This window comes from Balaenoptera musculus, chromosome 7 (genome assembly GCF_009873245.2).
Source record: "Balaenoptera musculus isolate JJ_BM4_2016_0621 chromosome 7, mBalMus1.pri.v3, whole genome shotgun sequence".
NCBI classification, from domain to species: Eukaryota; Metazoa; Chordata; class Mammalia; order Artiodactyla; family Balaenopteridae; genus Balaenoptera; species Balaenoptera musculus.
In genome coordinates this window covers 67,282,053-67,308,872 of record NC_045791.1, presented here as the reverse complement: position 1 = coordinate 67,308,872, position 26,820 = coordinate 67,282,053, and the positions used below count along the sequence as shown (strand labels likewise).

General features: G+C 36.0%; 1 protein-coding gene across 12 annotated transcripts in view; it reads right to left on the bottom strand.

Annotated features, from left to right (window-relative positions):
• The window catches only part of GULP1 (GULP PTB domain containing engulfment adaptor 1), a 259,003-nt gene that overhangs the window by 128,073 nt on the left and 104,110 nt on the right, over positions 1–26,820 (bottom strand). The gene's annotated exons all lie outside the window — the stretch shown is intronic.

Sequence of the window (26,820 nt, the reverse complement as noted above, 5' to 3'; positions counted from 1 at the left end):
CAACCTAGGTATCTGATTTTTGCTTTAACCTGCATGAACTCTGTATTCCTATAGTAACATCAATTACTGATACTTTATGTTATGTTTTACACTGAAAGAAATGGATTTAAATTCTGTCTCCCAAAGGACGTCTTATGATCAATGGTAAGACAGCAGGACACTTGTAGAGGGTCATACAGTCTATGGGTATGGAATAAACAGAATCAATGGGTTAACAGAGTAACTAAAATTCTCACCTCAGTCTCATTTTCAGGGAGCTCTGAAGAGTTTATATACCATATATTTGGCATCTAGTGTGTGCTTGGCAATGCACTAGTGCTTTAAATATAGCATCTCATTTACTTCTCAAAATAATATTCTCAGAGTGGTAGCAATTCAACATGTCCACAACTGGACTTATGTAGTAAAATAATTTACCCAAATCTATGTGTCAATCAAAGTGGCAGAGTCAGAATTTTACGGTAAGTTGATGTGACTCTTACAGATATGTTTAAACTTCCTACTATATAGGGCTGATTCTCACCTTGGATTTATTATTATAAAGCAGATTCCTTCTAAATTACCACTGTGTACAATGAAAGTGCCATAGCAACTCTTATTCCCAAAGCTGTTAGACATCTAGCAAGAAATACCAATACATCATTAAGTAAACTCATGCTTCACTTACGCAAGTTCAAAAAAACTTTCTTTGCATATAAATTGAAATTTAATGTTTTAAAATCTTGCCTAGTTATCATGTAGTGGGATGAGAGGATCCTAGAGGAAATAACAAGCACAAATACTGAAAAGATTTAGACCACACAAGTCACTTGTGGCAGAGAAGGACAGACAAGTCACCTATCCCCAGTCAGAACAGCAGAATCCAAACACAAAAACCCAGGAAACAAGGCTGAACTCAGAATCTAGGAAGTTAGAAATACTGTTTCCTACGCACATTTGCATGCTGCTATCTTAGAGTTGCCAAACTTGGACTCAGTTTGTCTTACTTAGGATGCTTTGGGAATGCCAGTAACAGACTGACTAAAAGTGGCTTGCATAATAGGGGCTTATCATCTCACATAACAAGAAATCTGAAGGCAATGTTTCCCAGGTTGGTAAATACAAACACATAGCTGTCATCAAAGACCCTAGTGCTTTCAATTCTTCTGCTCTCTCATCCTCAGCATGTTGGCTTTTGTCTTAGGTTATTGCTTCACAGTCACAAAATGACTGCCCCTATTTACCTAAAAACACACAAATGTAGCTAGAAGAGTATTTCATTTTCTCATAGGAAAAAATCCCCACAAACTTTCTAGAAGCTTCTAAAGAGAATTGGTTCTCACGACTAGAACACACTTGTAACCAAGCACAGGAAAGTAAATATCAGAAATTTTAGCTTCTAGGTGGGTTCATCCATAAGAAAGGTTGGGAGACTGGCTGAGGATATGCAGCCAATAATGTCTACTCCATGTAAATCTGTAATCATAAACAAGGGTAAAGATCTTAAATGACCATTTCTTGCAACAGATGCTGAATTAAATCTTAAAATTACATGACATGTTAAGTTTTGTTTTACTGCCTTTCCCCATCAGGAGGTTAAGAAACTTGTATTCAATTTGTAGGATTAGTAATAAATTTAAAATGGAAAAAATAGTAGAAGAATAGACATGAATAAAATGAAAATATCCTTGGTTATGCCAAACCATACCAACTTAAACGTCTTAAAAATGAGACTTCTGTTAAAAAATGGTAGTGGGCACTAATGTGCACTAATCCGGGATCATGACAGACCTGGAGAGGAGTCTATGGTAGGAAGTTAAAAGAATTATGCAGAGGCCTGAAACACACCTCTTGCACTGCTAATCCTCTGTCTCTCAAAATTATTATATTTATTTTTAATCAAAGTTAATGACTGCTAAAGCATTTGGTATACAGTCTTTCTAGTAGAGTGGATAAACATAGCCCTTGCTTTAGCTACTTGTAAATGAGCCTCTCGTGTCCCCTCGTATTTATTGTCTTTGAATCACTCTCCCAGTTATTCACTATGAAACACATCCTATGTCTTCCTTGTCTGCTTTTAATGTCTTTTTAACAATTCTTAATTTGTTTTTTACATTGTTGTTTTTGTTTTTGATTTTCATTCATCGAGGGACCTGGATGGATGGCAAGACAGAGTTAGCAACCTGAGGAGGGAACCTTAGAACTGAGATAAGGTGGAGTGGAATCGACTTCAAGGATTAGGCACCCACCAAAGTGAGAAACCATACAGGGCGTGGGATCCATAAATAATAATATTAAGAGACTCGAAGTTCTGTCTCTGCATGAAGTAGAAACCTGTTCCTCTTTGACGATTAGAGAGTTATTCATTACAAATTTGACAAAACGATGAGGATATTAACATTAAAAAAAACAGCAGGTGACAATCAGTTGGAGTCTGTTTTGGGAATTCCTTCATACTCTTACAATTCTATTTATTCAAAATTGACTATTTATTAGAAAAGATTCTTTAAAAAAATTTTTTTTGTAAGATAAAGTCAGTTTTAAGTAGAAAGATACAGAATATTTTTGTAGAACCTGTCTATATCCTGCCGATCTAGAATATACAACCTTAGAATTTCAATAGAAATGTATTGACTGCTTTTGATGGAACAAGCACTGAGCTGGGCATTTTCCAGCACAACAGCTCAGTTATGTGCTGATGTGCTGACAACTGAAAAGAATATGGCATACACACAAATCACTATGACGCAATGTGGTCATGGAAAACTGCCGTGTATCTATGAGCTAGAAGTTCAGTGACGGCAGAAATCAATCATGGCTGGTTTAACGGAGGAGCCAGCTTTTCCAATTAAATTTAGGGTAGAAAAAATAGTTTGACAGATACCGATATTGGATATTGATCAAGGAAAAATGTGTTTTATACCAGTGTTAATCTGGCAGCAGAGAAGAGGATAATTTGAATAAGGAGAGTTTACAAAGGCAGGGAAATCAGCTAAGGGCGTACTGCAATGGTCTGGGCCAGAGGTAAGGCCTAAGTAGAACTAGAAAGGAGGGGGGTAAGGATGCCAGAAACTGGTGTGGCACTAGGAGAAAAAATGGAATGCCACAGCGGATTTTAAAAATCTTCTAGAGCTATCTTTTGGAGAAGAAGAACACATGTTCAACTGACTTACTAAGAGAAAGTATACATGTGATTAGAACTACTACTCTGATATATTTTGAAATTCATTCTCAGATACAATTAAAATTAGAAATTCACATATTTTTTAGTTTAAGATCTTTTATAAAATTGTTTTTTAACAAAAGAGTCTTTCAAAGAACTGTATCCGAGTTTGTAACCTAAACTTCTAAAAATATAAACTGATAAAATACTGTTCTAAGTGAGAAATACTTCATTTTAACTTCATATTTGCTTCACTCTTTATGTTCTAGAGTTACAACTATTACAGACATTTGTTTTTCTTATGGTGAAATGGCAGTCATTGTGTTTAACGTTGATTAAAATGCCTTAGAGAGTTACCATTTAATGTCTACAATGTGATGTATGTAGCTTTAGATCAGATGATGAACACTCAGAAGCCTTCAAGAATCAGGAGGTAAAATAAACAGGAAAATCAGGCCAGCTGCAACACAATAGGGGCAGTGGGCCTCTTGAGGAATCTCTTGGGAGATTCAGACCCAAGCTGTCAGGTCTATCCTATTTTCTGCAAAGAACCTCGGCATTTACCTAGTTTCCAAAGTAAAACAAAAAAAAGGTTTCCAGGTACTTTACATACTTTCTCTGAAAACAAGTTTCTTGGAAAGCATTTTTTGTATTATTTTTACAAATATAACATCTAAGTATCTTTTTATTTAGAAAGCAAAGTGGTCATATACAATCACAATTTTATTAATTCCTTCACTCTTCATTTTATAAAAGCCCAGAATGTAGCTAATAATTAATGTTAATGATTTTATGTATGACCTAAGGACTCAAGTGCCTTAACTCCATTTACCAGAGGTGACTAAACTCATAAACAAAGATCAAAATAACACGAAAAGAAGCTACATTATTTTATAAACAGAAAATTGTATTTATTTATGAGGTCTCTATATTTTATTCAAAAACATCAAAGGAAGAAAATTAATTTTGACATTTACATATAAATTTAAAATGCCACCAAACATTGTTTTAATTCCAAATATGTTCATTATTTTATTTTTCATAAAGAATATAACCTCTGTAATTATTATTAGAAGAATAATTTTACTGACATTCTAAAAATAAAAGAATATTATTAGCTGACATTTGATATTTTTAACCTAGTTTTTTTTTAATTAATTTATTTTATTTATTCATTTTTGGCTGTGTTGGGTCTTCGTTGCTGTGTGTGGGCTTTCTCTAGTTGTGGCGAGCAGGGGCTACTCTTCGTTGCGATGCATGGGCTTCTCATTGTGGTGGCTTCTCTTGTTGCAGAGCACAGGCTCTGGCACGCAGGCTTCAGTAGTTGCAGCAGGCGGGCTCAGTAGTTGTGGCTCACGGGCTCTAGAGCACAGGCTCAGTAGTTGTGGCGCACGGGCTTAGCTACCCTGCGGCATGGGGGATCTTCCCGAACCAGGGCTTAAACCCGTGTCCCCTGCATTGGCAGGTGGACTCTTAATGACTGCGCCACCAGGGAAGCCTCACCTAGTTTTTCAAAAGGCTATTTTTCACGTTTTTGAAAACCAGTGATCTTAACCCATCAACCCATCATTGTAAAGTCTAATTCAAAATGTTTGCTTGTTCAGTAAACAGAAGAAGCCATTTTAGATCTGTTGCATTACTTTAAACTTACACAGCTCTATCGATCAGAGCTCTTTCAGTTCCAAATAAAGAAAAATCATTTTAGCTTAAGCAAGAAAAGGAGGGTCTTTATTGACTCATTTAACCAAACCACAGAAGATGGAAAGCACAGGGTTGTACAGCACTGGGCTCAAGATGGACCAGACAATATCAGGCCTCTCTGATCATCATTTGGGTTAACTGTAATTAAGGTAATACATCTGAAAAAGATATATATATATATATATATATATATAACTGAATCACTGCTGTACGCCTAAAACATTGTAAAAGAGCTTGTAGAGGATCTGATATATAGCTATCATTTATCATATGTGTAAGAGACTATAAGAGAAATCTTGTGGTTTCTTCTAAATACATGGATTCTGGAAGGATCAAACACATGGGCAAGTATTTTGTAAACATTAAAGAGCTATGTAGATTTCAGTTATACTATAATCATCTCCACACTTGATGTGTAGTGTTGCCAACCCCCGTCCTCCACCTGTCCCAACAGGCTTTCAATGCTCTTCGAATGTATCTGCCCTCTGTGTAAGCAACCCAGGGTAGAGGCCACTTCTTACATCTCCCTCTCCCCATCCCTCCTCCTACAGTTCCTAACACCACACTGAGCACACAGTAAAGGCCCAACATACATCTGAGAACTGATTAATAGATCATGATTCACTGATCAGCTTGTCATCAATAGAAATGGAAATTCCCAATGAGGGTATAAGTGGAATTTCATCTTTTATTCTACCAGAAATAGTCCTTATAGTATTGAGTAACGAAGTACATGATTATTAACGGTTCTGCTTTCAAGTTGATAGCAATTATGTCTAAATGTCTTGAATACCTTCTTACTCTTGCAAAAATAATACAAAATAGCTTGTGAACACTACCATTAATCAAAATTTGTAGCCATAACCTACAACATAGGTGGTAAATTGAAGACAGGAGTCATTACAAAGTTGAAATACTACAATATCAAAATACATTCCTATATGTGTGATTCTGCACAAAATACATTAATGCCCCATTTTTCCTTGAGGATTGAGGTATTCCACATGAGTAACTTCTCAAGTAATTTATGTCTTTAAACAACCTGGCTAGTATCTTAATTTCCAAATGGAACCTTGCAACAGTTAAGTTTGGTAACTGAGAGAGACTTGAAAGAAGCTTCAGCAGTTATCCACTCTGCCCTCAGCTCAATGCAAAATTACTAGAGCTTCCCCAAAATAGATAAGTTTTTATGTAATGAACACTGTGAATTATGTTTCTTTATCTACTCTGGTTTATATAAATCTTAGAATCCTATCTGTGGCCCAACTTTAGCAAATATGCTAGGTCCAGGAAATACATTCATAAACCAGTTCAACTCAGTTTCACTTACTTTGCTTATCCCCTCTGTGTTATTTCCTCACTTCTGAATTCTCTTAGATGTTATGGTTGCACTCTTTAAAAAATATACATATAGGCTATGCATAAATGAATAAGGATATAAATGACTTCCTTTTCCTATCATCTAATGCTACTTGATGAAAGGCAATCTCATTTCATTACGGTTTTCCTGCATCACCTTACTGATAAGCAGTGCTCAATATAGCCTGTCCCTAGTATTTTATATACTACTTTTTCTTTATTGATTTTTTATGACAAAATTTGCATAGCATATCTGTTACAAAATTTCAAAAAATAGAGAGATACAGAAAGGGAAAGATAAAGACCCATCTCCCCAGTTTAACTACTGTCCCCTTCTCCCCTTCTTCCTGTGTCTCTTCCCCCCAGAGCCATGCCTTGAAGATCACGCTGACCACTGAAAACAGTTTGGTGTAGAATGTTACAGAACACACACAGAGTCTGTGTGTGCACACACGTTTGTGTATGTGTATTTGTAGCCTTTTTTTCACTTGTCGCATCTCTAAAGGTCAATTATTGCCTGAGTGGTATCAGCGAGATGGTGGAACAGGAGATTTCCCACACATATTCCCCTTCGACAACAATAATCTGGCAGCCATCAATGACAAAAGTGCTTTTCTGGGAGCTTTGGGATCCAGCCTCAGGCTGGGAGCAGTCCTGCTCTCCTAGACAACTGGCAGGAGCCACACCTGTCTGAGTCCCAGGAGGTTGGCCTACCAGTCTCGGTCCTGCACAGACCCTGTAAAGGCCTTGCACCTTGATTCTTGCTCTTTTTTAAAAAATTTTTTTTGAATTTTATTTTATTTTTTATACAGCAGGTTCTTATTAGTTATCTATTTTATACATATTAGTGCATATATGTCAACCCAAATCTCCCAATTCATCACACCACCACCACCACCCTCACCCCTGCTTTCCCCCCCTTGGCATCCATGTATTTGTTCTCTACATCTGTGTCTCTATTTCTGCCTTGCAAACCGGTTCATCTGTACCATTTTTCTAGATTCCACATGTATGCATTAATATATGACATTTATTTTTCTCTTTCTGATTTACTTCACTCTGTATGACAGTCTCTAGGTCCATCCATGTCTCTACAAATGACCCAATTTTGTTCCTTTTTATGGCTAAGTATTATTCCATCGTATATATGTACCACATCTTTATCCATTCGTCTGTCAATGGGCATTTAGGTTGCTTCCATGACCTGGCTATTGTAAATAGTGCTGCAATGAACATTGGGGTGCATGTGTCTTTTTGAATTATGGTTTTCTCTGGGTATATGCCCAGTAGTGGGATTGCTGCATTATATGGTAATTCTATTTTTAGTTTTTTAAGGAACCTCCATACTGTTCTCCATAGTGGCTGTACCAATTTACATTCCCACCAACAGTACAAGAGGGTTCCCTATTCTCCACATCCTCTACAGCATTTGTTGTTTGTAGAGGTTTTCTGATCATGCCCATTCTAACCAGTGTGAGGTGATACCTCATTGTGGTTTTGATTTGCATTTCTCTAATAATTAGTGATGTTGAGCAGCTTTTCATGTGCCTCTTGGCCATCCGTATGTCTTCTTTGGAGAGATGTCTATTTAGGTCTTCTGCCCATTTTTTGATTGGGTTGTTTGTTTTTTTTAAATTGAGCTGCATGAGCTGTTTATATATTTTGAAGATTAATCCTTTGTCCATTGATTCGTTTGCAAATATTTTCTCCCATTCTGACGGCTGTCTTTTTGTCTTGTTTATAGTTTCCTTTGCTGTGCAAAAGCTTGTAAGTTTCATTAGGTCCCATTTGTTTATTTTTGTTTTTATTTCCATTACTCTAGGAGGTGGGTAAAAAAAGGTCTTGCTGTGATTTATGTCAAAGAGTGTTCTTCTATGTTTTCCTCTAAGAGTTTTATAGTGTCTAGTCTTACATTTAGGTCTTTAATCCATTTTGAGTTTATTTTTCTGTATGTTGTTAGGGAGTGTTCTAATTTCATTCTTTTACATGCAGCTGTCCAGTTTTCCCAGCACCACTTATTGAAGAGGCTGTCTTTCTCCATTGTATATCCTTGCCTCCTTTGTCATAGATTAGTTGACCATATGTGAGTGGGTTTATCTCTGGGCATTCTATCCTGTTCCAATGATCTATACTTCTGTTTCTGTGCCAGTACCATATTGTCTTGATTTTTGTGGCTTTGTAGTATAGTCTGAAGTCAGGGAGCCTGATTCCTCCAGCTCCGTATTTTTTCCCTCAAGATTGCTTTGGCTATTCGGGGTCTTTTTTGTCTCCATACAAATTTTAAGGTTTTTTGTTCTAATTCTGTAAAAAACGCCATTGGTAATTTGATAGGTATTGCAGGGCATCTGTAGATTGCTTTGAGCAGTATAGTCATTTTCACAATATTGATTTTTCTAATCCAAAAACATGGTATATCTCTCTATCTGTTTGTGTCATCTTTGGTTTCTTTCAACAGTGTCTTATAGTTTTCTGAGTACAAGCCTTTTACCTCCTTAGGTAGGTTTATACCTAGGTATTTTATTTTTTTTGTTGCAATGGTGAATGGGATTGTTTCCTTAATTTCTCTTTCTGATCTTTCATTGTTAGTGTATAGGAATGAAAGAGATTTCTGTGCATTAATTTTGTATCCTGCAACTTTATCAAATTTATTGATTAACTCTAGTAGTTTCCTGGTGGCATCTTTAGGATTTTCTATGTATAGTATCATGTCATCTGCAAACAGTGACAGTTTTATTTCTTCTTTTCCAATTTGTATTCCTTTTATTTCTTTTTCTTCTCTGATTGCTGTGGCGAGGACTTCCAAAACTATGTTGAATAATAATGATGAGGGTGGACATCCTTGTCTTGTTCCTGGTCTTGGAGGGAATGCTTTCAGTTTTTCACCATTGAGAATGATGTTTGCTGTGGGTTTGTCGTTTATGGCCTTTATTATGTTGAGGTAGGTTCCCTCTATGCCCCCTTTCTGGAGAGTTTTTATCATAAATGGGTGTTGAATTTTGTCGAAAGCTTTTCCTGCATCTATTGAGATGATCATATAGTTTTTATTCTTCAGTTTGTTCATATGATGTGTCACATTGATTGATTTGCGTATATTGAAGAATCCTTGCATCCCTGGGATAAATCCCACTTCATCATGGTATATGATCCTTTTAATGTGTTGGTGGATTCTGTCTGCTAGTATTTTGTTGAGGATTTTTGTACCTATATTCATCAGTGATATTGGTCTGTAATTTTCTTTTTTTGTAGTATCTTTGTTTGGTTTTGGTATTAGGGTGATGATGGCCTCATAAAATGAGTTTGGGAGTGTTCCTTCCTCTGCAATTTTTTGGAAGAGTTTGAGAAGGATAGGTGTTAGCTCTTGTCTAAATGTTTGATAGAATTCACCTGTGAAGCCATCTGGTCCTGGACTTTTGTATGTTGCAAGATTGTTAATCACAATTTCAATTTCATTACTTGTGATGAGTCTGTTTATATTTTCTGTTTCTTTCTTATTTAGTCTTAGAAGTTTATACCTTTCTAAGAATTTGTCCATTTCTTCCAGGTTGTCCTTTTTATTGGCATAGAGTTGTTTGTTGTAGTCTCCTAGGATGCTTTTTATTTCTGAGGTGTCTGTTGTAACTTCCCCTTTTTCATTTCTAATTTTATTGATTTGAGTCCTCTCCATCTTTTTCTTGATGAGTGTGACTAAAGGTTTATCAATTTTGTTTATCTTCTCAAAGAACCAGCTTTTAGTTTTATTGACCTTTGCTATTGTTTTCTCTGTTTCTATTTCATTTATTTCTGCTCTGGTATTTATTTCTTTCGTTCTAATAACTTTGGGTTTTGTTTGTTCTTCTTTCTCTAGTTCCTTTAGGTGTAAGGTTAGATTGTTTATTTGAGATTTTTATTGTTTCTTGAGGTAGGCTAGTATTGCTATAAACTTCCTCTTAGAACTGCTTTTGCTGCATCCCATAGGTTTTGGATCGTCCTGTTTTCGTTGTCATTTGTCTCTAGGTATTTGATTTCCTCTTTGATTTCTTTAGTGATCTCTTGGTTATTTAGTAACATATTGTTTAGCCTCCATGTGTTTGTGTTTTTTACTCTTGCTCTTTTCAACTGTAGCCCAGGAGTGGTTTTGCCACCCAGTGACGGGGTAGGAGACACACTTGTCTGTGCCCTGAGGCAAGCCCACTGACCTCAGTTCTACTGCAGAGCATGAAATGTCCCTGTAACTTACATTCAGTCCCTCTCAGTCACAGGCCAAAAGCAGTCCTGGCTACCCAGGGACCCCCCCCCTCCCCAGGAGACACACCCATCTGTATCCCCAGAGGTAGGCTTTTTGTCTGTGAATCTTGAATCAGCCCTTTACCCTGGGTCCAGCTCCTTTCAGCTGCTTTCCAGGAGTTGTTCTGCCTGTGCAGAGAACCACTGCACAGGGAAATTAGCCCATCCATGCTCCAGGAGGAATGCCCAATGATCTTGGTGCAGCTTAGGATCTTGAAGCAGCCCTGTGACCCAGCTTCAGCCCCACTCTGCCTCAATCTAAAGGCACTCCCACCCACCCAGGAACGTGGCAGGAGGCATGTCCCTGAAGCAGCCCTGTGACTTGTTTCTAGTCCCTATCAACAAATCACAAAGGAAGACAGAAAGAGAGGAAAAAAAGAACAAATGAACTACAAACGAATCAGAAAACAATTAACAAAATGGTGATAGTAAGTCCTTACAAATAAATAATCACTTTGATATATGTGGATTAAATTCTCCAATCAAAGAATACAAAATGGTTGAACGGATTAAAAAAAATCTAATAAAATGCTACCTATAAGAGACTTACTTAGCTTTAAGGCCACACATAAGATGATAGTGAAAGGATAGAAAAAGATATTCCATGGAAATAGTAACCAAAAGAGATTAGTGCTGGCTACCCTTATACCAGAAAAACAAGATATCTCTCGTGTTCATTGCAACATTATTCACAATGGCCAAGATACAGAAACAACCTAAGTGTCCAGAAGAATGGATAAGGAAAATGTGGTACATATATATATATATACAATGTAATATTATTCAGCCATAAAAAAGAAGGAAACCTTGCCATTTGTAACAATATGCATGAACCTAGAGAACATTATGCTGGGAGAAATAACCCTGACACAGAAAAATAAATACTGCATGATCTTACTTAATGTGGAACCTAAAAAAACGTAAAACTCATAGAAACAGAGAGAAGAATGGTGGTTGCCAGGAGCTGGGGAGTCGGAGAAATGGGGAGATGCTGGTCAAGGGTACAAACTTTCAGTTATAAGATGAATAAGTTCTGAGACTCTAATGTACAGCATGGTAACTACAGTTAATAATACTGTTCTGCAAATTTGAAATTTGCTAAGAGAATAAATCTTATTTGTTCTCACCATTAAAAGAAAGTGGTTACTATGTGAGGTGATGAATGTGTTAACTAGCTTGACTGTGGTAATCACTTCACAATGTATTCATATATTAAATCAAGTTGTTCACATTAAACATATGCAATTTTTATTTGTCAATTATACCCCAATAAAGATGGGGAGGAAAAGGTCAATTACCATTCCACCGTATAAATACAATATAATTTGTTTAGCCAAACTCCATTTAATAAATATTTTTTGGTTTGGGGATACAGAAAGAATGTTATAAAGACATTCTTGTATGTATGTCTTTGTCTGCTTAAGAATTTTCTAGGGCAGATTTTTTTTTCCCCTCTAACTTTAATTTAAGGGTTCTAATTTGCTACCTGACAGGAACTTGGAGAATCAAGCTGATTAGAATGCCATATAAAATGATAAATGTGCTTTAAGTGAGGGGCTAAGGATTTCTCCATTAGTAAAAATTGTGAGTTTTAAACTCTAATCTTCATGAAATCTATCCCTTCCCAACCTCAAATTTTACTTTTTCTGAATTTACTTATTCTCTGGAATGTTGAGATTATTAGCTCACCATCATTTCCAAACATCTATTGAACACCAATAGTTGATGGGAAATCTGTTCCCCTTGGGATATGAAAATGAGTGGGACATGGTTTTTAGAGAAGAGTATAATTTAAAGCTGATAATTTAGTTATAGTCCTAATTTAAGGAAATAATTTAGTGTTTCCCTAAAAAAAAAAAAGCATCTCCCCCTAAAACTTTTAAGTACAGTTTGATTTTTGAACATTTGTGGAATATCTACTATATGTATAAATGGAGGGATGTTGTGCTAGATTCATTTTTTATATTATGCAACAGGACTTATAATGACACAGAAACACATAGCAATAATATATGATTTTAAGCATTGTGCAAGCTTAGTATGGCTGAACTCATGTTTATTTCCATCTGATAACGTCTTTCAACCAGTTTGATCTATTTCCATTTATTGAAACTATTGATGTATTTGGATTTGCTCATGCAACTTTATTTTGTGCTATTTCTATACTTCACTATACACTTTTTGATTCCTCTTCCTGTCCCTTCCTAGTTCTTACAGGATTGTCACTGTGGTTGAATGAATTATTGTTCTCAATTCTTCACTCCCTTGTTACAGCATTATATACACCCCCTTGACATAACCTCACAGTAGCTGGCTTTGGGCTTGGGCATGTGACTCACATTAGCCAATGAAATGTTTGAAGATGAAATGTAAGCAGGGACCTGAAATGAAATGTACTTGCACAGTTGCTTTTGAACTCTGCTTTGTCCTGGATAAGATTTTATATTAATTCTAGACTGGATTTCTTAAACCACACTGGTAGTATATATTAGAATTTTTCTCACTGCATTTTTAAGCCTGGAATTTGAATTACCTGATGATGATTTTTCTCCCATCCAAGACCCTGTACAGACAAAAGTGTCCAAACTGCTTACCTGGATCAGTGGACAGGTTTTTCATTTTCGTTTTTTTGTTTTTGTTTTTTAACCTCACTTTCATAGTGGGAGCAACACTCAAGTTTTATGTATGCAGCTGGATGTCAGCTACCTTGTTTTAAGCAAGCCCAAGGCCATATCTTCCATCACAGCATGACTCTTCCCTTTCTTTCTTCAGAATTTGGCTGTGCACTCAAACAATTTTTGGATATCTAGCAAACATTTCTAAGTCTATGAAATGGGGGAGAGGGGGGTCAATCCACATTAGATTAGCTTGAAATTTACCCAAAGTCACTCAAATAACCTGTGCCTGATTAGCTTATTTAAACATAGTATAAGTAAATAAAACTCATTGGAAGAAACTGAGCAAAAAGGAAGAATAATATCATCACAGTTCATTCTCACTTTTGGAAGGCACCTGACCAAAAACCCACCTAGGTATGGCTGAGTAGTGTCACCTGTTCATTAAACAATTACTTATTAAGGTCCTGTGATACTCTGTACTCAAATCAAAAAGAGCAGAACTTAGCTTTAAGGAGATGACAGTCCACCAGGAAAGATTTAATATGTGCATACATATAAATAATAAATAATAGAGAGTAAAAGTAACAAGAGAGATAAGTACATAAAGTAATATGAGAGAAGATCATTCCAGCTTAGAGGGTGTGGTATTCTGATATAATAAGAGATGTATATTTGGTCTTCGTCCTGGTTCCAGGCACAGAACTCCTTAAAACCTTTGATATTTCCTGAGTGATAGGGATGAGAGGAGTGTCTTTTGTTATTCATAGTAAGTCCCTTTCTACCAAATCTGAGTTTATGCTAATGAGGTGACTTGGAGGATGGGGCTCCTTGCCAGGGGATTAGATTAGAGGGCTGGAACTTTCAGCCCTACCTCCCACCTCTGGAGAAGGGAGAGGGGCTAGAGATTGAGCTCAATGCCAGTGACCAATGATCTAATCAATCATGACTACCTAATGGAACCTCATAAAAACCCTAAACAAAGGGGTTTGGAGAGTTTCTGGGTTGGTGGCCAAGATGCATCCATGTGCCTGGAGGGCGGTGCATCCCAAACTCCAGAGACAGAAGCTCCTGTGGACGTCACCATATGTATTTCTTCATCTGACTACTCATTTGTATCCTTTAAAATACCATTTGTAATAAATTGGTAATAGTAAGTAGACTGTTTCCCTGGGTTCTATGAGCAAATTATTGAACCCAAAGAGGGGTTTGTGGGAACCCCCAATTTATAGCCAATTGGTCAGAAGTACAGGTGACAATCTGGGACTTGTGACTGGCTTCTGAAGTGGGGGCAGTCTTGTGGGACTGAGCCGTTAACCTGTGCGATCTGTACTAACTATACGTAGATGTTATCAGAATTTAGTTAAATTGGAGGACATCCAGTTGGTGGTCCACCAAGAACTGGAGAATTGTTTGGTGTGGAAAAGCTCACACATCAGTTGTCAGATGTGTTGTGAGGAGAAGGAAATAGTTTTTTTTTCCTTTTAGAAAGACAATGAAATAGGCCTTGAAGAAATCACCCCTCTTTCTTCCCTCTTCCTCTCCTTTCTCTCCTTTCCTTCCTCCCTTCCTTCTTCCTTTTCACAAATATTTATTGAGCACCATCTCTGTTTCCAGGCATGGATCTGAATGCTAGGAAGATGTAACTGAAGAAGACAAACTCCTTTCTCTCGTGACATTCTTGGGGGCGGGGGGGGGGCGGGAAAGAGGGAGAGGAAGCAGTAATAAAATAAATATATAACAATTTTAGGCAGTGAAAAGTACTATAAAAACTAAGGCAGGGTAAAGGGTTAGAAACTGATATGACAGAGCACAATTTTAGATTGGAGGTTTAGAAAGGGAAGGTAAGATGACTTCTAAGTAGAGACCTGGGTGAAGTGAGGCAGTAAGCTGACGAGATTTCTGACAAGAGCAAGAGGGAAAAACAAGCCTGGCATTCTGAAGAAGAGCAAGAAAGCCAGTATGCAGAGGCTGCAGGTAAGAAGGAAAGTGGTAGGAGCTGAGGTCAGCAGGGCCAGATGCCGTAGGGCTTTGTAAACATGGTAAGGAGTATAGGTTCTGTTCTAAGTATAATAGGAAGACATTGGAAAGATTTAGCAAAAAAGGTGATGCAACTTAACTTTTTATTCAGAAGTATCACTCTGACAGTAAATGAAAAATAGACCATTGAGGGGAGGGTACATGGTATAAGCGTGGAAGCAGGGAGGCCAAGTAGGGGGCCTGGTGGAAATGAAAAAAGAAAGGTAGTTTGTTCTGAGTTAGCCACACAGAAGTAAAAATTGGTCAAATTGTGCATATAGTTTGAGGATGGAGCCATAAGTTCTTACTAACAGATGGATTGTGGGGTAGAGCAGATTTGAGAGAAGGTGAGTTATCAGCGATCTGTAGGATCTTCAAGGAAAAAAATGAGTGAGGAGCAAATTTGGGGGTATATTGTGAATCAAGGTTTCTCTTTTGGATACTTTCTAAGCAATTATATTTTACAGTTCTGTACTAATATTACTACTGATTTGGAAGAACACTTATAAGAAAATAATATTAGGGCTTCCCTGGTGGCGCAGTGGTTGAGAGTCTGCCTGCCAATGCAGGGGACACGGGTTCGAGCCCTGGTCTGGGAGGATCCCACGTGCCGCGGAGCAACTGGGCCCGTGAGCCACAACTACTGAGCCTGAGCGTCTGGAGCCTCTGCTCCGCAACAAGAGAGGCCGCGATAGTGAGAGGCCCGCGCACCGCGATGAAGAGTGGCTCCCGCTCGCCGCAACTGGAGAAGGCCCTCACACAGAAACGAAGACCCAACACAGCCAAAAATAAACATAATAAATAAATAATAAATAAAAATTAAAAAAAAAAAAAAAAAAAAAAAGAAAATAATATTAAAACAAAAGCCCCTGTTTCTGTTCCTTTCTTCATGCCTGAGGCTAGTTCCAATTAGAACAAAGGAAGAGGCTGGATGGCAATGCAGTTCATGTCCCACTTTTCTTTTCTCTAACCACAAAAACCAGAGAGCGTGACATCTTAAATATGCATGATGTTTACTTTTCATGTTGGTTTGATCCCTTCCTGACTTGGTCTGTGAAGTACTATGGAGTACAATCATTGTAATATTTAAAAATATTCATGTCAGTGTTAAAGTTACAAAGATTACACAATTCATTAGATTATCTGGCAGATTCAGCTACATTTGTGTTAATAAGATCTAATTTACAGACTGCCTAAAAAATCCTTCTATATTAGCCAATGTTTAAATTGTTGAGATTTTGCTTCCTACTTTACGTTATTTTTTTTACATTTATCAACTGACAGAACAAATTAATACATAAGTCTTAGCTTCCGGCATCAATTTGCAAACCTTTTGCTTTTAGTTAAAATAATTTTATTTTCTTGAAATAATAAAATATTTTTATTTAAAGTGGATTAAATGTAATGGTTATAAAATTTAACAAATCATCAAAAATATCCGTGTAAATTGAAGTTTAATTTTAAATCCTTCACTCAGGGGGGCAAAAACACAACAACAAAACATTTCTTCATAGCCAGAAAGTAGGTTTGTTTCACAGGTGATATACAGGCACCATGCTATGTGCATCTGGGGAATTAGTACCTGCTTTTGGATAATAAGATACAAGATACTAGCAGATAACCTTTGATCTCAGAACTGCTAAACATTCTTTTCAAGAGTTAATTTTTTAAAATTCTCCTTTGTCTTTTATGCTGTGTAACTTACAACTCCAAGCACTTTGAGTGCCAAGCAAATATGGAAGCCAAAGTGGAAAAAGAAATGCTATTTCACCTCTAAATAGAACAAACAGATGATACCAATGTATAATCAATTCTAACTTGATATGTGCAACTGCCAATTAGATCATGTGGGCTCTGAATTTTAAAGAGGCCTGAAGAACAGTTTCAAAAAGAATTAGTAAATTTAGCTCTTAATGCTCGTCTTTCTTGGGGAACAAAATGTAACCTGGAAAGCATAATTTCTACATTTCTATAAAAGATTCAGAGACATTGCCTCATAATACTTGTCCTATCAGTTAATAGATATTAATGCACAATATGAAAAATATAACTCAAGGGTGGTTTTCACATATTAAAAACAAGGATATCTTAGAAGAGTCATCCTAGCAGAACTGGTATGGTAAATCTGATAAAAGAAGGTAAGTCTATGATGAATAATGCTGTGGTCCAGGTAAGTAGTAAGACTTGTTATTTTTACTGCAGACTGGCCAAATTTTATTGTGTTCTTACCTATATGCCAAGAGCTAAGGATATACAGCTAGAAATAGAAGTATATAGCCCCTCTTGAAGTACTTCATGATCAAAAAAGTAGTTTTCAAAATGTTATCTTTATGAAGACTATACGTAGAAAATGCTTGAGCATGTGCCCCAACACATGCACAAATTAATATATACATATATAATATACTTAATTTAAAAATTAAATGTATATACTACTTTCTCAATATTAAGATATTATGAAATATATCTAAAAACAGAAATCAAAAAGTATGAGATAAAAATTGATTTTGATTAAAAATTTATATATATTTTTTTCTCCTTAAATTCCCTATAGTAATTCATGTGTCCCACTTTGGAAACCACTGGTCAAGGAAAAAAGGCAGTAAAATATACCAACTACTATAAAAAAGGAAAGGCCTGAAAATGTTTTTATGATGGGTGCTTGGGAGGAGAATCTAAATTCATGAGGAAGGTAATCTCAAAATAAAATGATAAGGCCTTAAATACCTACACTTTGATAAAATAGGAAGATCATACCTATGATGTCATAGTGTCTTTTGTTATTATATTATCTCATATTTAATTGTGTTAGCATAAATATTTACTTATAGGATTTTTGGAAAAGGTGATAATGGTGGATAGTTTGTGAATTCCTTCATAAAAAAAAAGATAGTACAATCAATAGAGCAAAATGAAAAATCTAGGAACAAAATCTACAACAAAATTATGTGACAAAATGTGATGAGCAGAATTCTAAGATGTCCCCAAGATTCTTGCCTGCTAATACACACCCTTTAAATCTTTCCCATTGAACATGGGTAGGACCTGTGAGTATAATGGGTATCACTCTCAGGATTACATTAGGTAATAAAGGTGGAGGGATTTTGCAGATACAATTAAGGTCCCCAAACAGTTGATTTTTTTAAGTTAATCAAAAAAGAAATTATCCTGGGTGGACCTGGCTTAATCAAGCGTGAGCCCTTAAAAGAGGGACTGAGCTCTTTCTGAAGAAAGAGACCCTCTCCTTTTGGCCTTGAAGAAGCAAAGAGCCATGCTGTGAACTGCTCATGAAGAGAGCACAGCCTTCCCCCCAAACTGGATACTCTAAGAAGCACAGACGTTGACTCTCCTTAACTGGCTTAGCCATGAATTGTACAGCTACAAGAAAATGAATTCTGACAAAAACCCAAGGAGCCTTGGAAGCAGACTCTTCTCTAGTCGAGTCTACCAATGAGAATGCAATCCAGCCAACATCTTAATTTCAGCCTTGTGATACCCTAAGCAGAGGACCCAGCCAAGGAAGTCTATGGGACTTCTGCCACACAAAAACTGTGCAGAAACAAATGACTATAGCTTCAAACAGTGAAATGTTTTATACAGCACAACATTTGTTACAAGACATAGAAAATGAATACATGAGCTGTCTCTGAGAATATCGTAATGCAACTGAGTGAGGATAAACAATGGACAGCCAGAGACACTCATGGTATCAGCATCTGTGAAGGAGAAAATAAAGGAAATCAAAAGGTGATTTAACACACCAAAATAGCCAACAGGTTCTCAGTGAGAACTGCAGTAATTGAGAGGGAATTTTCCATTCCAACTCACTGGGGTGGGCAAGAGATTTGGGTTAAGGTCCAAAATGGTCAGAGCAATCTGGGTGCTATGAATTTCCAAAAGCTACCCATTAAAGTCTCCCATAAAGATAACTTCTGGGAAGAGAAACAAACTGAGATAAACTGAAATAATGGTGACTAAAAAAAAGTCCAGAAAAACTTAGGGGAGAAGACAAGGCCAGAATCTGAAAGTATGAAGCTATCCACAGAAGAGAGAATTTTAGTGTTATGAAGCTAGAAAAGACATTGGAAGCCACTACTTTTGTTCAAACTTTCAGCAAACCTAATCTCATGCCAAAAATTTTTAAATGAAAAAAAAATTGTATTAGAATCTCATAAAATTGTAATACAAATATAAAAGGAAATGAGAAGAGAATAATATCATTATAAGCAATGAAAGTATGCCAAAAGACTTGCCAACATATCAAATTAAAACTCTAGCCTAATTTTTCAAAATAAGCCAAAATAAATTAAGAAAATAACAGAAGACCTGAAAAACAACAGAATAAAAATTAGGAAAACTCAAAAATTAGGTGACAAAACTCAGAAAATTTAGAAATAAATGAAATAAGTAATTTCAGAAGGAAAAACTAAACCAGAAGAATGAAAACACAGTCTTTATAGTGCTATAAAGAACTAAAAGATAAAAGTAGGAAGAATTTTTTAAGTTTAAAAAAAAGAAATGAAGAAAGAGATACAAAGGATTTCAGAGGAAGTCTCTAAATATAGAATTCAGAAAAAATAACCCAACATATAATGAGTCCTCAAAGGAGACAGCCAAAACAATGGGACAGAATGAATACTAAAATTAAAAATTAAAAAAAACTTTATTAAAAAGGAAAAAAAGATTAAAAAATATGTGCATATGAATATTACATTGTATACTTGGGCAAAGTCACCAAAGTGACCAACAAGACATATTCTAGTCAAATTCCAGTAAAATTTAAAGTGAAAGGAAAAAAAAAAAAACTTTGAGAATGTAGGCAAAAACTCCAAGGCACTTATAAAGAAGAAAAAAGTCAGATTGAAATCAAAGTTTTAACAACAATGCTACTGGCAGAAGACAACTGAAGAAAGGAAAATGGGAACTAATGATTTTAGATCAAGCAAATACCTTTGAAATATTAAGGTGTAGAACAACTGTTGTCAGCATGTGAGAACTAAGGAAACATTCCTATCAGCTCTTCCTGAAGTATCACCTTCAGGCAGCCAAACTAACAAGAGAAACAATTACATAAGGCTAGTGGTGAACACTAAATATTTCTTCACTATATAAAGAACATTTGCAACTCAAACAACAAAAAGGCAAATGACCCAATTAAAAATGGTCAAAGGACTTGAAAAGACATTTCTCCAAAGATATACCAATGGCCAACAAGAACATGAAAAGATGCTCAACATCATTAATCATTAGGGAAATGCAAATTGAAACCATGAGATACCATTTCACACTCACTAGAATCACTATAATAATAATTTTTAAAAAACAGATGATAACAAGTGTTCGTGAATGTGGAGACACTGCTGGCAAGAATGTAAAATGATGCAACCACCATGGAACAGTTTGGCTGTTCCTCAAAAGTTAAACATAGCATTACCCCATGATCCATGAATTGACCCAAAAGAATTGAAAAAAGTACTCAAATACTTGTCGCAAATGCTCATAGCAGCACTATTTACAATAATCAAAAGGTGGAAACAACCTAAATGTTCATTAATGGATGAATGGTTAAACAAAACGTGGTATATATACACAATGGAATATTATTTAGCCATTAAAAGGACTGAAGTATTAGTATATGCTACGATGTGGATGAATCTTCAAAAACATTATACTAAAGTGAGAGAAATCAGACACTAAAAACCAGATATTATATGATCCCATTTCTTTGAAATATCTAGAATGAGTAAATCAGAAAGCAACTTGGTGGTGGCCAGGTGCTGGGAGGAGGTAGGAATGAGGACTGACTGCTTATTAGGTATGGGGTTTTCTGTTAGGGCAATGAAAATGTTTTGTAACTAGATAGAGACAGTGTTTAAAGAACACTGTGAATGGACTAAATACCACTGAACTGCACACTTTAAAATAGTTATTTTCATGGTGTGAATTTCATCTCAAAAAATAAAAATCAAATTTAAAAAATATATATATTCATATGTAAAACCAAGAAGAAATGCTGAGTACAGGGTAGAACATATAATGTGCAATACTGATAAAGGACAGTATCAAAAATGGATGTAACTGGGCTTCCCTGGTGGCGCAGTGGTTGAGAATCTGCCTGCCAATGCAGGGGACACGGGTACGAGCCCTGGTCTGGGAAGATCCCACATGCCGCGGAGCAACTAGGCCCGTGAGCCACAATTACTGAGCCTGCGCGTCTGGAGCCTGTGCTCCGCAACAAGAGAGGCCGCGATAGTGAGAGGCCTGCGCACCGCGATGAAGAGTGGCCCCCGCTTGCCGCAACTAAAGAAAGCCCTTGCACAGAAACGAAGACCCAACACAGCCAAAAATAAATAAATAAATAAATAATAAAAATAAAGGAATTCCTTTAAAAAAAAAAAGGATGTAACCATGGAAATTATGTGAAAAGTAGAATGAGCTTGCTAATTGTATTTTATACATAAACGGCAAAATAAAGACTGTTACTTTGAGTCAGATGCTGGAGTTAATGAGAAGAGAGAGAAGAAGAGATCAAATATTGCACATCATAGGAAAACAAGAGATTAAAACGAAACATAAAATAAAATGAACGGTTCATAGAGTCAGGATTCAATCTAGCCCAGGGGCTTACTCAGGACTAAACTGATATGTTGACCAAGCTCACCTGGGACCAGCCAGCCACTTCCTGTGTGTTCTTTGTCAAGGGCAGTGTTGGCAGGCCTTGGAGAAATGACTGACACCAGGGCTGAGGCAGAGAAAGTACAAGATGAACCCGAACCTCTTCTGCTCAAAAAGCAAAAAAGTGCTCAAAGAATGATGGAGATATGTCAAAGTGACACAAGAGCCTAAAGGGTTACCATTGAGACCATTACCATTAATTTAAAGAACATAAATAATGATAGTAATGGATTATAAACCACTGAATAAAATAGGAGTCATGAGTCAATAATGCTATAAATAATTATTGGGTTGGCCAAAAAGTTCATCTGGGTTTTTCATAACATCTTATGGAAAAAACCCGAACGAACTTTTTGGCCAACCGAATACATATGTTACGGAAAAGGAAAATTGTACTTTATAGTAGAATGCCAACATAGAAGTAATAAGAGAATTAAAAAGCCATCATTTGGCAACCATCACAGCAATAACTAATTAAGATAAGGGTAATCAGTGCTAAAACTAATAGGTGAAATTTGACGTAGATCAAGTTATTCACAGGGTTTTAAAATCTCTCTCCCAAATATTAATTACTCATTTGCATAAAACTATTGATTGCCAAACTTTACAGAAGAGAAATAAGGCAGATACCATATTAAAAAAGTTGAGAAAATGATCACCGGTATTGGGACATACAGACACCATGTGGCTCCTGATGCACCGAGAACACAGCAACGCTTCTGTGGTGTTCAAACCACAAAAGAGTATAACCTGAATCTAATCATGAGAAAACATCAGACAAACCCGAATTGAGAGATACTCTGCAAAGTAGCCAGTATTCTTAAAAAATGTCAAGGTCATGAAAGGAACGGGAAGACGGGTAACTTTCCAAACTGAGAGATTAAAGAGACAGCTAACTGTAATATACAATCCTTAAATTGGATCTTGAAGGATACTATTGGGACTCTCAGCAAAACATGAATAGAGTTTGTGAGTGAGATGATGAAATTCAATATTAATTTTGTGATTTTGATGGCTATACTGTGGTTATAAAGGAGAATGTCCTTGTTTTTAGGAGAAAGTTGCTGAACTAAAAAGGGGTAATGGGACAGCATGTCTGCTACTTCATCTCAAACAGTTCAGAAAAAAATTTTATATTTATGTGTGTGTTATTATGTACTATATAGTGGATGTATAAATGTATGTATATGCATGTGTATGTATATATATGTATGCATATAATATATACTTATAGAGGGAGAAAGGAGAAAGAGAGAGGGAGAGAGAAAAGAAATGATGTATGTTTAATGCAGTAAAATTTCAACAAATGGAGGACAAAGATTGAGGCCTGTCTTCTTTAAGTATACATTGCTTAATAGATTGAATTTTGAAAACAGGTAAATTTTTACTAAATTATAAAGCAAAATTAAATTTAAAAAGGGCAATTTCTGAAGATAGAAAATAAAATGAAAAATATGATCCTAAATATGTATCCAGTTGGTAGTATAACTATACAGACAAGAGCTATTTCATGTGACTCTAAAACAGCATAATCTGACCTAATATCTCTAAGGGGATATATCATAAGGACAAAAGGAAGTGCAAACAAAATTTAAACTCAGTAATCATATAAGTGAGATAGTATTGGAATTGGGACTCTGAGTCTCTTTTGTCTATAAAGTGGGATAACAATGAATAACGTTATATTCTATTGTCTTCATTGGTATTGAGAACTGGGATTCTTAATGCAGGTGAAAGAAGATACATATGTGAAACAGAAATAGTTAAGTAAAAGCTCTACAGTCCTGATTTCAAACTGGAACAATCAGTGTAAACTCAAGACCTATTTTTATCTTTAAAAAAAAAGGAATATTGAAAGGTTAGAAACAACCAACTCCAGTAGCAATGAGCAGGACTCTGGCACCCAAGTTTTGGTCTTGAAAAATAGTACTTCCCACTAAAGAACCAAAGTTCCTTGGACAAATGGCTGATTCAATGTCTGGGACAGGAATTGTACATAGTCGAAGTATAAGGTTGAAAAGGCCCCAATGGAAAATTCATCATCAATTAGAATAATAACTGAAATTGATTGAAACATATCAAATATGTCTAAATTCATGAGCTAATAAGAAAGGATAATTCATCTCTCAACATTGAAAAATGCTAGAAAACAAATTCATTATTTTGAGAGCCAGCAAATAAAGGGAAAGAACCAATCATTTATCTTGACTTTCCTATGTAAACTATTTCATTAGTTAACACAATAGTAGATGAAGGGCAGCTTTTTCTTTAGAAGTATACTGCTAGTAACTGTAAAAGTAATGATAGAATTGGGACATTCGTTTTCAATCCCTTATAAATTAGTGGAGCCATTGAGCATCAGTGGCTACCTAACATCAAACAAGAAAAACAAGCAAAAGTTATATAACTCCTGACGAAAGAACACTACACCACTAGGAGACAGATTTGCCAAAAGTAAATCAAACCTGATTCTGATCAAAATCTATATCATTAACATTTTACAGAAAATTCAGAGAGCTGAGGAACATGTTAAACTACTCCACAGGTATGCCATCTTTAAAATTCAGATGGTGAGAAACTCTACAGCACAAAGGACCAGGCTTCTTCAACATTTATTTGTTACATGGGGGGAAAAAGAAAGAAAGATGAAAGAGAAAATTACTGATTAAATGAGACTGAAAAGACACATGAAAAATTGTAAATTATGGACTTGTTAAGGATTATAGGTTATATTTAAAACAAGCAAATTGAAAACACTATGATGTTTATCAGACAACTGGGAATTTAAACATGGCTAGCTATTGATGCTATTAAAGAATTATTATTTTCATGTCATAATGGCATAGCAATTACATTTAAAATGGTTTTATCTTTTAGAGATTCACACAGAAGTACTCATGGATGAAATTAGAGAATGTTGGAATTTGCATCAAAATAATACTAGGAGAGGGGTAAGGAAAAACATACGGATGAACAGAATGGCCATGCATGGAAATTGCTGAAGGTGGGTGAGAGATACATGAGTGTTCATTACACTACTGTGAACTCTGCACATGTCTGAAATTTTTCATAATAAAAATTAAAAACAATTTACAACTATTATAGTGAATTCAATTCAACTGATATTAGTAATTTTGATAAAGTATTTTTTATATTATAAAATTTACACTTGTAAAAATTTTAAAGGATTAAAAGAGTTGCAATTTTTAATAGGTATATTTCATGTGTTGTTAGTTAGTAGTCCTCTTTGCTATCAATTCAAATAACAATCTCAGCTACTCAACTTTACATTTGACCATCTAATTCAATAGAAAGATTTCTATCACAAGGCCAGAGAATGATTCCTCCAATAGCTGCACATTTAAGAAGACACAATTATTTTTTAATACCTGTAGTAAATGAAATACCAAAATATCCTGAAATTAGGCAAAGATAGACCTGACTTTAAAGAAGGTTTATTTTCAAGACTGAAACTCAAGTACACACACATATATATATATATATACACACATACATATACATATATATTGTGTGTGTATATGCATATACATATATAGAAACATAATATATACATATATATTTTTTAAAATAGAAACATGATGGAAGTCTGAAAATAAGTAAAAAGAAATAAATTTTAAAAGTGCTATTTTCAACTCAACTTTATCCATTTTAAAATGTTAATTCATGAACATTTATATTTCTGTTAACTCATAATGAAAATGATTTTGACATGTCAAATTTTTCACAATAATACCTTTAACTGACTTTTTAGTTACTAAAATTATATGGAGCTCAAAAATCCTGATTAGCACAGAAATTTTGTTTTTCATCACATTTTTAAAATTTAAAATAATTCTTTCTCAGGAATTTCTAAAAGAGTATGTTTTACAAGGATGTAGTACTCTTAAAATGCAATCAGGTTGGGCTTCCCTGGTGGCGCAGTGGTTGAGAGTCTGCCTGCGGATGCGGGGGACACGGGTTCGAGCCCTGGCCTGGGAGGATCCCACATGCCGCGGAGCGACTGGGCCCGTGAGCCACAATTGCTGAGCCTGCGCGTCTGGAGACTGTGCTCCGCAACAAGAGAGGCCGCGATACTGAGAGGCCCGCGCACTGCGATGAAGAGTGGCCCCCGCTTGCCACAATTAGAGAAAGCCCTAGCACAGAAACGAAAACCCAACATAGCAACCAATCAATCAATTAAATAAATAAATCTTTAAAAAAAAAAAAAATGCAATCAGGTCACAGACATGGAATTTTGGGAAGAATCTATTGTTTTATTTAAAACTAATGAAAGAGGCATAAGGGTGTACGCAGCATCGCACAGCAGAAAGAATACTACCTTAGGAACAGGTTAAAACTGGTTCTAATTCTCATTATCATTATCTATATGGCCAAGGGTAAATCACATATTGTCTGGAATTTAATTTCTTTCATTAGGGCTATAAAGTGGGAATAAATTGTTTCTACAAACACATACAACAGTTTTAAAGGAATAAGGATATTTCCTCATCTTTAAAATGGGATAAAAAAATATCTATACTTTACTGGGCTCTTTGAGTGTAGTGTTACAGAAAAGCAGGGCTCAATTATAAAAAAGTAGTTTCTCAAAAACTCACCTTCAGCTGGTAGAACTTGACTTTTATCATCCTCAGGAGCAGTGAATAAACTGGAAACAGCTAAGGAAAAGAAGCCCCCCGTGCTTGACTTTTTTTTTTTTTAATTATTTATTTATTTATTTATTTATTTTTGGCTGTGTTGGGTCTTCGTTTCTGTGCTAGGGCTCTCTCCAGTTGTGGCAAGCGGGGGCCACTCTTCATCACGGTTCGCGGGCCTCTCACTATCGTGGCCTCCCTTGTTGCGGAGCACAGGCTCCAGACACGCAGGCTCAGCAGTTGTGGCTCACGGGCCCAGCTGCTCCGCGGCATGTAGGATCTTCTCAGACCAGGGCTCGAACCCGTGTCCCCTGCATCGGCAGGCAGATTCTCAACCACTGCGCCACCAGGGAAGCCCCGTGCTTGACTTTTGAAAAGCAGACCATATAGTACT